The sequence below is a fragment of the Homalodisca vitripennis genome, chromosome 8 (assembly GCF_021130785.1).
Source record: "Homalodisca vitripennis isolate AUS2020 chromosome 8, UT_GWSS_2.1, whole genome shotgun sequence".
Classification (NCBI taxonomy): domain Eukaryota; kingdom Metazoa; phylum Arthropoda; class Insecta; order Hemiptera; family Cicadellidae; genus Homalodisca; species Homalodisca vitripennis.
In genome coordinates this window covers 27,219,609-27,229,319 of record NC_060214.1, presented here as the reverse complement: position 1 = coordinate 27,229,319, position 9,711 = coordinate 27,219,609, and positions in this window count along the sequence as shown.

Sequence of the window (9,711 nt, the reverse complement as noted above, 5' to 3'; positions counted from 1 at the left end):
ATTTTTATGGCGGAAGATTAGATTTTATGTTGAACAAAATTAAAAATGGAATAAAATTCGAACCAGACCTTTAAGAACATCTATATCTGGCATATCAGACAAAATTTGCAAAATTCAGTCTCGAAAAATCTGCTTTGTTTAGATTTGAAGTACATTAAGTCCAATAAATGGGTAAACTAATTGACCAAAATTTGAAGATAATTTAATTCTGAATAGAATGGAGTAAAATAGACTAATAATATAAAAAAACAAACTTTTAAGGGACCAAACTCTTTAATACATCTAATTATCTATCGACGTTAGTTTAACGTATTTGCAGAGGATAGAATGCTCCAAACTAGTAATTACGAATTTTTCGTATGGGGTAGGTTTTACCGCTAATAAATAAAAATAAAACCCCGTTAAAGAGTTAACTCTGAAGTAAAAGGTAAATAGACCCTAAATCCAAGTTTCTGTGCAAATCAATACTGTTTAATCAGTTACATAACTGCTTAATAACATGTTTGTTATTATGTTTTTATAACTAATGGCGGAAGGGGTAGCTTTTAAGGGCTGAGACTGATTAATAATTCATAAGGTATATTAAAATTTGACCGTTTATATTCACCCTACCGTGTAAAAACAAGATTTCAATTGATTATTTGCTCTAATTTTAATTATTTTTCGAATATTGGTGGTTTTTACACCTAGAAAAGAGCAAATCTCGGCACAGGGTAGGATCTGAAATAGAGGGTAAGTAGAACCTAAATCCAAATTTTCATATGAATCGGTGCAGTATGGGATTAATACACAGTTTACACCTTTTTACAAAATATTCACTAGACTTTTAAGTAATATTAGTACTGTGATTTTGATTAAAAATTATAGCTAAATTTTACAAAAGCTATCTTTTATATTATTCATCGCTAAGGAATAGATGTAAAGTCTATTTCCCTTTTTCGTTAGGGCTAAGTTGCCTTGAGGGAGTGATTCACTTACTAATTAATAAATACGACCACCAGCATTTTTCCATGTATTTATCAAATAGTATATTTAAAATGAACTCGTCAACAGAGCAGAAAGTATAATACGAGAAGAGTCTTTTGAACCAAGCATGGAATTGATTTAGGTTATTAGTATTTTTAATATTTCAAGGACCTTGTTTAATTTATACGATGCTAAAAATTCGAGAAAGATTGATGATTAGGTAATCTTAGTATTTGCTTTTGGTTTCAAGGTCATTTTGTTTATGTTTGCTAAAAATCCCAGCTACAGTTCATAGCACACCTTGATCTGTAATAAAGAATACCCTCATCGTACCCATACAGCGCAAATTTGACGATTTCAAGTTCCCAAAACAACTGAATCATTATGGTATTATTCAAAATTTCATTAATTCTAGCCATCTTTTTTGAAGCTTGACGTTTTGCTTTGTTTCGTCTTTTACTCAAGTCTGAATCTAAATCAAAATGTAAATGGATGAGGCGATAAAGGTTCTTTTTGTAAAATAACAAAATAGGCACAGGCTATTGAAACATTACGGTAATTTAAACCATTAAAGTGGTGGGAGGTGCTACATTAGTCTTCGCTGTTATGGGAAATACAAGTAAATAGACAGGAATAGCTTGAAAACTCAAGACCACTACATACTTTTAACGAACAACTTTCATTCATAAGTTTTATATCATTTTGAATCTTCTAATAGGATATTAACAGTGAATATCATATAAATTTAAATCAAACAGAGTTTATAGATTTGAAACTTGTGAATATTTTAATTTTTTTAGTACATAGTATAATAAATGTATATTTAATGAATGAGATAGACTTAGAAACGACTTATATACTGTGAATCTAGAGAAATAATTTCTTACTTATAGTACAAAGTAGTGATGTTTTCAGATTAATAGTGACTTTGAAACAAATTTTGTTGTCCTAATTCGAGTTATTTTTTGTATTTGCAATAGAATAAAGTGTTTAAATTAATTTAAAAATTACATTAAAGTTTGATTTAAAGAAAACCTCGTTTGTTTTTTTTGTATAATGCTTTTCGTGAGAACTGATAGTAAAGTTTAGAACTGGTATTTAATGAATCCGTTCTAAACAAAATTTTGAAAGAATAAAGAAATTGTGGAATTGCAAATTGTATGTAACTTCTTAAAATTCGCTAAAGCCTTAACAAATAACTTGAATACTAAGTGAATACCGACTAGAATAACATACAACGCAATCACACCAAAACAAAACCTAGTAAATGCTATGTTAATCATGGGTTTTTTTATGTTTTTTTGAACCTTGTAATGTCTTGTTAATAATTCCTCATTAAATGTTTTATGTGCCTTACAATAAACTTTAAATGTAATCTAAACTGTGGGGGTTTTAATAAAAGGTTTAAACTTTAATTGGCCTCAAAATTTTATACAGTATTATTAGGGAACTCTAGTTTATGCCATTCTTCTTATTTTTATAATACTTTAAAATATGTTGTCACTGTCTAAGGGTTCCTATTTATAAATAGTGAATTATCCTTAAAATACCCCATTTTAAGGGGGAGTCAAAAGTTACGTCTTACATCAAAAACCTCCTCAGTTGGTCATATTAACATCCCCCAAAGTAAATAATTCCATCTCTATTTATAAAACAGTTTATAGATGGGGGGAGGTGGATGTATTAAGTCGCCCGGTATATATAAAGTGCACTTGGACCTGGACTTGAAGTATCAACTTTACCGAGGCTTCTGTATAAATATCTGAACTGTTTGTTTTACCTAGATAGACTGTGGAAATGCTGGATATTTTTCAATATTGCGTATTATTTCAAAATCGATGGCACTCTGATTAGACTAGATCCAAACTTGTTTGGTGCCTTCTTGTGGTGGTAACGTAATTAATTAACTATTGAAGGTTATAAGCCGTTACTTAGTATAATACGCTGACTGCTCACTAACTCGAAAACATCAATGGAATTATAAAAAACACATTTTCCATTAGTTATTTTTATAAAAGAAACTCCATTGATATAATAGAGCAGTTTACCTTACGAGGCTTATGTTAAATAGGGGGATTGGGATTGACTGTCTATAAGCTTCTTGGACATTGTACCATTAAATACGTAATCACGATCTGTGACAGTTTCTGTTTATTTGTGTGAAGTATTTTGTAGTATGATTTTCCTTCAAAGTTTTACCAACCAATTTATCTTTAGTAGTGGACTTTTTACACATTATAATTTAAAATTAATTTAAACACATATGTTAGTTTAAAATTTCTTATTCTTATGTTTTTGAAGTACAATTATTTTAATATGTAATATAATAATCGGTAAAAACATATTAGTGCGTATTATTTATTTATTATTTCAGAAACAACGTTGCCTTCAAAATGTATATTAAAATCATTTGAGATTCTAATTATCATAATACAAGGTGAAATTTGATTCCCAGACCTCATACTACACAGACAAAGTTTATTTATAAGTCTTTCTCCAAAAGCAGGAAATGTATTAAGACAAAACTAATATACAACTATACAAAACTTTATATAATTATAAATACCTTATTACTGAAATGAACCTAAAACTTAATTTTTACTGAACCATAATATTGTATATATAATTAAATTCAAAATTGTATATTAACATCTTAAAAATTATAAATCTATTGGAATATTTCCAACTTTGTTCTTAATTTTACTAATTTTAAAATACTAAGATATGTATAAAATACCTGAATATTTCAAAACTATTTTATAATAGCTTTGTCTCTAAGTACATAATAATGTTGTAACACCAATACAATTATTGTCATTTTCTACTTGATTACAATATTTTTAATTTATAAAATTGTAAATAGTAACCCTTATATAGTTTTACATCGACTGTTATTACAATGTTTTAATGTTTTAACTAAAGATAATTATAATTTGTTCATTCACATTTTTGATGGAATATTTTACTGTAAGCCTATTTTATTTACACATATTTATTACATAAAATATCTTTAAAATAGCAGAAAATATAAACGTATAACCACACAATAGAAAATAACAAATTTATATTACTAAACGAAGTATATTCAGATACTCGATTAACCAAAGTTCATAACAAGAGTTAAATGCCACATTGTTGTGTCTATAATAGCCCGTAAATCGTAACATTTGCTTCCATTCAACCTTAAGTGCAACGAGGTGCAGCCCATTAGACCAGGATTTAAATAAATTATCGCCCTATCCTCTTCACGATAAAATCATGACATTTTACATAAATTTGCATCACGTCAAGAATTTTATAATGAGATTGAAAATTGTTTGAGTACACTTTCTTTATATCTCTCCGTACATAAGTATTTTCATTTGCAGAATTATTCAATAGCCTATATGTCTGAAAAACTATTATATACATCTTAATAATCTTAATCCCTTATTGCGGTACTTAATTGGTGGATAAATGAGTCGAAAGATAATAAAGACATTTTTGACTTTTTTCAATCGACTAAATAGCAGGTTTTGCCGCTACATTTCCTAAAACCTACGCAAGAAAAAGTCTAATAACACTTGAAATCTGAGTCAAGGGGAAAAACTATAAGTAAAATAAGAATGGGAAGGGAAATAGTTTTGATAGAGAGAATACGTGATTTTTTTCCACATTGATTTGATTAAAATTATCAGATTTTTTACACTTTATAAATACAAAAAGACAAGTTACAACATATATTTATAAATTCAAAACGACGAGTTTGATTATATATCTATATGAGCATTATGCTTTTTCACAATTAACAACATATATCAAAGGTTAGTCCTAAAGAAAATAGAAGGTATGCATTGTTTGACGACAGCGGTGTGTTTTTTAACATAGGTAGAGGATTTTCATTTAGAAAGAAATTTACTAGCAATAAGTTGAAAATGAAGGAACTAGCAAATGATATTTTTTTCATAAAAAAACACAGACTAATCAGAACGTAAATAAAGTCTACATGAGCGTCAGCAGACGGAATAAAGAAACTGAACTTCAGGCCTTATTACGCTCTTCCATTTTAAAATAGGAAACTTCCTTCTCAAATGGTGTGATCCAAGATTAAAAATGTAAATGAATTATATTTTACAATATGTACTTTACCCTATGCACTAATCATGCAAGTCAAACATGCACATCATAAAACGTAATCTTGTCCATCTATAAATTAAGCTTGATACAAAATTTAAAGCATATAAATCCTTTCTCAAGATATTCTGCAGATAATTATGCTACATAAAGGCTAAGCCATATGCTCAACATTAACTTTAAATCCTTACCTTTGATTATTCTTAAGAAATCCAGCGGAAAAAAGACACAAGCAGGTAGACTAATAATAAGACAGAACAACAGAAGACACATTTTTAGGAACCCTTAGGAATGTGTAAGCAAAATACACAATATTTAAAATATTTTCTGAATCCATCCTTCAGATATCACTCTTATATTTTGCTAACACAGCCATATTCCATCAAGGTAGATTTAATATAATCGACCTCTATATTGTCTATATAAAAAATAACTGATCTAATAGGCTATTAAAGGATCCGATTATGTGTAAGTAAAGTCTTGATACTGATTTACCAACTAATATCATAGTTAAAAATATTATTTGATTAATCTCTAGTAAAACATTATTTTTAAATATGTTTATCGTGCCACCATATTTACTCATTAACCATATACAAAAGTATCACTAAATTTCTACTAAATTATATGAACCTACATGCAAAATCCTTGAACCAGATGTTTCTTATATAGAAATGAACCTTATTCCAAATTTCAAGTTTGTAGCTCAGAGCTCGCTTTATCGTATATATTTCATATTGCGCTGACAAACAGTACAAACAGAATAAAATTGTTCTAGTCCCTCCAATTATAGAATTCGTTAAAGGTAAGCCAAATGACAGATAGGTACATTTTTCAAATCTACATAGCTCAATTTATTCCATAGTTATCTTGATGACAGACAGACATACATACTCGTAAAATCATACAGAAAATAAGTTATTATTCTCTCAGCACATAAAATAGAAATTGAGACAGCCTACCGATTGATAGGCTTCCATGACGCTAGATTCCATGATTTGGAATGCAACATAGAACTACTTTTTCATATAGAAATGAAGTTTCATGCAGAATCAAAGTGGACAGAGGAAATATGCTCGAGGTATCCAGCAACATGATACATACATTTTTTTCATAAAGTTACATTTTCTAGCCGTGTAAAATTATAAAAGTTACGGAAAACTATAAATGGTACTGCAAAGCACGAGTGCGATGAATTCAAAAATGTTCATATACTTTTAATATCGACTCTAGTATTTTGTATTTTCTTTTTACTCATAATACGACAATTTTGCTAAATTAACAATTTTATTATACGCTTTGTTTACAAATATATTTATTCTACGATATTATCGTAGCACACTTTTTTCTGAGCCAGCTGAATCCCTTGAAGTAGCATACAAATTCATAAAATCTCGTACTACTTATATAGAAATGAAGTTTCATGCTAAACTTCCAGTCTATAGGCTAGACTGTTTTTAAGATATCGTGTGGGTACACGTACACCCAATAAATTCATTGCTAATGCTCAGGATATTATAGGGAGAAAATAATTGAGTGACACATATTGCTGGTGAGTAGGGAGGAAGTTGTTGGTGATGTAATGTATGCCACTGCCAATGTTTGAGCCACATCATCAATAAAACACCGCTGACTTCACTGCTTGTTTATTGTACACATTTTGAAATCTAGCTCTGACTTGCAAATTATTTTACGTTATTTTGAATTGAAGAAACAAAAAACTCCTAGAACAACTAAAACTTGTTATTTTACAGGAATAAATAAACTGTAATATAGCTTGCTTAGCCATTTATTATCCCTTCTTAAAAACAGAAAATAACAAAAACTATGGGGAACCTGCAACGTAAGCATGTTTCAATTATATTTTAAATAATTTAATATTTTTTAACTTACATTATTTTCAAATGAATATAGATAAAATGTATGAGTGTTAGAAGCAGTTATTAAAAACATTTTTAATTACCGATCTTTTACACACATTGCGTTGCACTACGTAGCATTATATAATTTCCTGTGATTATAAATTTATCAGCGTATGTACTTTCGATGTTTCTTACAAAGTCCTATACATCACGTTAACTATATCGGTACAAAATATTTTCTTGATTATTTCTTTAAATCAATAAGATATTGATTTATTATACATACTGTAAGAAATAGCAATCCTAAATTAATTAGTTGTTTTCAAAGTATTGACTACATTTTGATAGTTGAATTGTTCGGCGTTACTTAACAGTAATTTATAATTCAAACCTTTACTTAAAAGTGAAATTGAAGCACTTACTCGTATAAATAAGAGTAGTTTTGAGTAAGAAAGTTAAAAAATGCCAGAGTCATGAACTATTACTAATGTATGCTGAAGCAAAGCAATCAATAACTATCAATCAACAACAACCAAATATATTGATATGCTGATAGTTCGGAATGCATTGGGAATGTTTCTCTATTAATTACAAAGCCCACTTCTGATTCCTGTTGATAGAGGGCTATACAAATGTTCCATTAGGCTGGGATTGGAATTCTGCAGGCTATATTAGCTGTTCCATTAGAGTGGGAATGCTATTATGCGGGAAACATTAATTGTTCTATTTGAACGGGAATGCAATTCGGTGGGATATATTGCTCCTCCATTAGGACGGAAATGCAATTCGGCAGACTAATTGCTCCTCCATTAAGACGGGAATGAATTTTCAGCAGGCTATATTGCTCCTCCATTAAGACGGGAATGAATTGGGCAGGCTAATTGCTCCTCCATTAAGACGGGAATGAATTCAGCAGGCTATATTGCTCCTCCATTAGGACGGAAATGCAATTCAGTGAGCTATATAGATGTTCCAGTAGGAAGGAAATGCTATTGGGCAGTCTATATTGCTCCTAAATTTAGACGGGAATGCAATTCGGTTAGCTATATAGATGTTCCATTAGGATGGGAACACAATTCGGATTTAATGATTTAAACTGAATGTCAACGTGGCTGATTTATTTCCACAACCTTTAAACTCTGCTCAGCATATAACGAAGAGTTATGTGGAAGAAATGTTGTTTCTATTTATATTGGTGGCGGATTCTTCTCTTCAAAAGTCTATAGAGAGTCGGTAGTACATTCGCAACTGCTGTGCATTGAATGCCTGTAATGTATTTACTCCATGATTTTCTCATTGTCGTCATAGTTACCCCTAAGACCAATGTGAAGTTTTCACTAACGCTTAGCCAAATCCAATGGTGACCTACACTATTGTTGAACCTTATGTTCTTTATATACAAACTAAACAACAAACTAAAATAAATAAACCATATTTATTATTTAACTATTTTTATTAAAGACAAAAAATTATTTAATGCACCGCGTTTCTTATTTTTATCAAATTTCAATGGTTTTTGTTGGATATTTTTTCAGAATTTCAAGCTTACACGTCTGTTTGGTTTTTTGCAATATCGTGAGAATAGATACAAGAAGAAGGAAGCGTTTCCGGTAAGTCGAGTGCCAGGCTTCACTTACACGCTGCCAATTGTAATGGTAATTGGGCTGTTATGTGGGGTTTTGAAAAAAGAGGATTTGGAAATGTGTAATAATCTAACATACCAGCTAATATTAATTTTGAGTTCTAATTATACATATTGCACTTGTTATATAAATAGTAATTACTAGTTCAGTTTTTAGTTGCAATATAAAATTAAAGATGTAATAACCATTAATATTTAATTTGTTTGTTTGCCATCAGAACAACAGCAGCTATCGCCTGCAACATATTACTATTGTTTCAGGCCGAAATTTAACACTACGGGAAGGGGGGATCCATCACTGTTATAAGAAATAGTGTTACTGAAGTATATACTAAACTACTAAAACTTTTATTAAGGTGCAAGTACACATGAAGAGGATAAAGCCACCCAAGGGTCCTATATACCGCATTCCAACTACGTCAGGTTAATAGTAAGCGAATGAAAAAAATCAACATACAATGTTAAGGTACATTTGTTTTTCCCAAAATTTTCCAAAGGATGTTAGAACAGGATACGCTAAAACAAGATGAATCAAGTAAATGTGGAAAATATATGTAACTTCGAAATCCCTTCGAAATAATATTTGTGTCTTTATATAATAATTACACATAGTTTCTACTTTCCGGGATCCCTGTGTCATGGCAGGTAACTTGAAATAATTTAATTTTACAAAATATTTGGGAAGAAATATAGGCTATTAATTAATAATAGTATGTGACAATTTATATTGATTTTATTTATTTAGTTTATGTTCATAGCACATTTTATAGTACTGTAACTTAACTTGAATTTGGTTCTAATTTGCAATAACTTAAGTGGTTTTATTACTTTTAGCAGTGCAACACATGAACTCTATACTTGTTTGTTCATCATCACTCAAGTTTTAAATTCCATAAAACCAATGGAAGTTACATAATTTTTAGTTTCAGCGCAATGGAAAATAAAACTTTGTAGCTCCATGTACAAATGAAAATTTATGGATCAGTATGTTTTCAAGATTTGAGTACGGACAGAAAGATAAAAAAATTTAAATTTTCCCACAAGTGATAGGTTCCGTTAAACCTCAGCCAATAAAGTGTTTAGTCCTGATGTATACATCCAATCAAAATTTGCACGACTGCATCATAC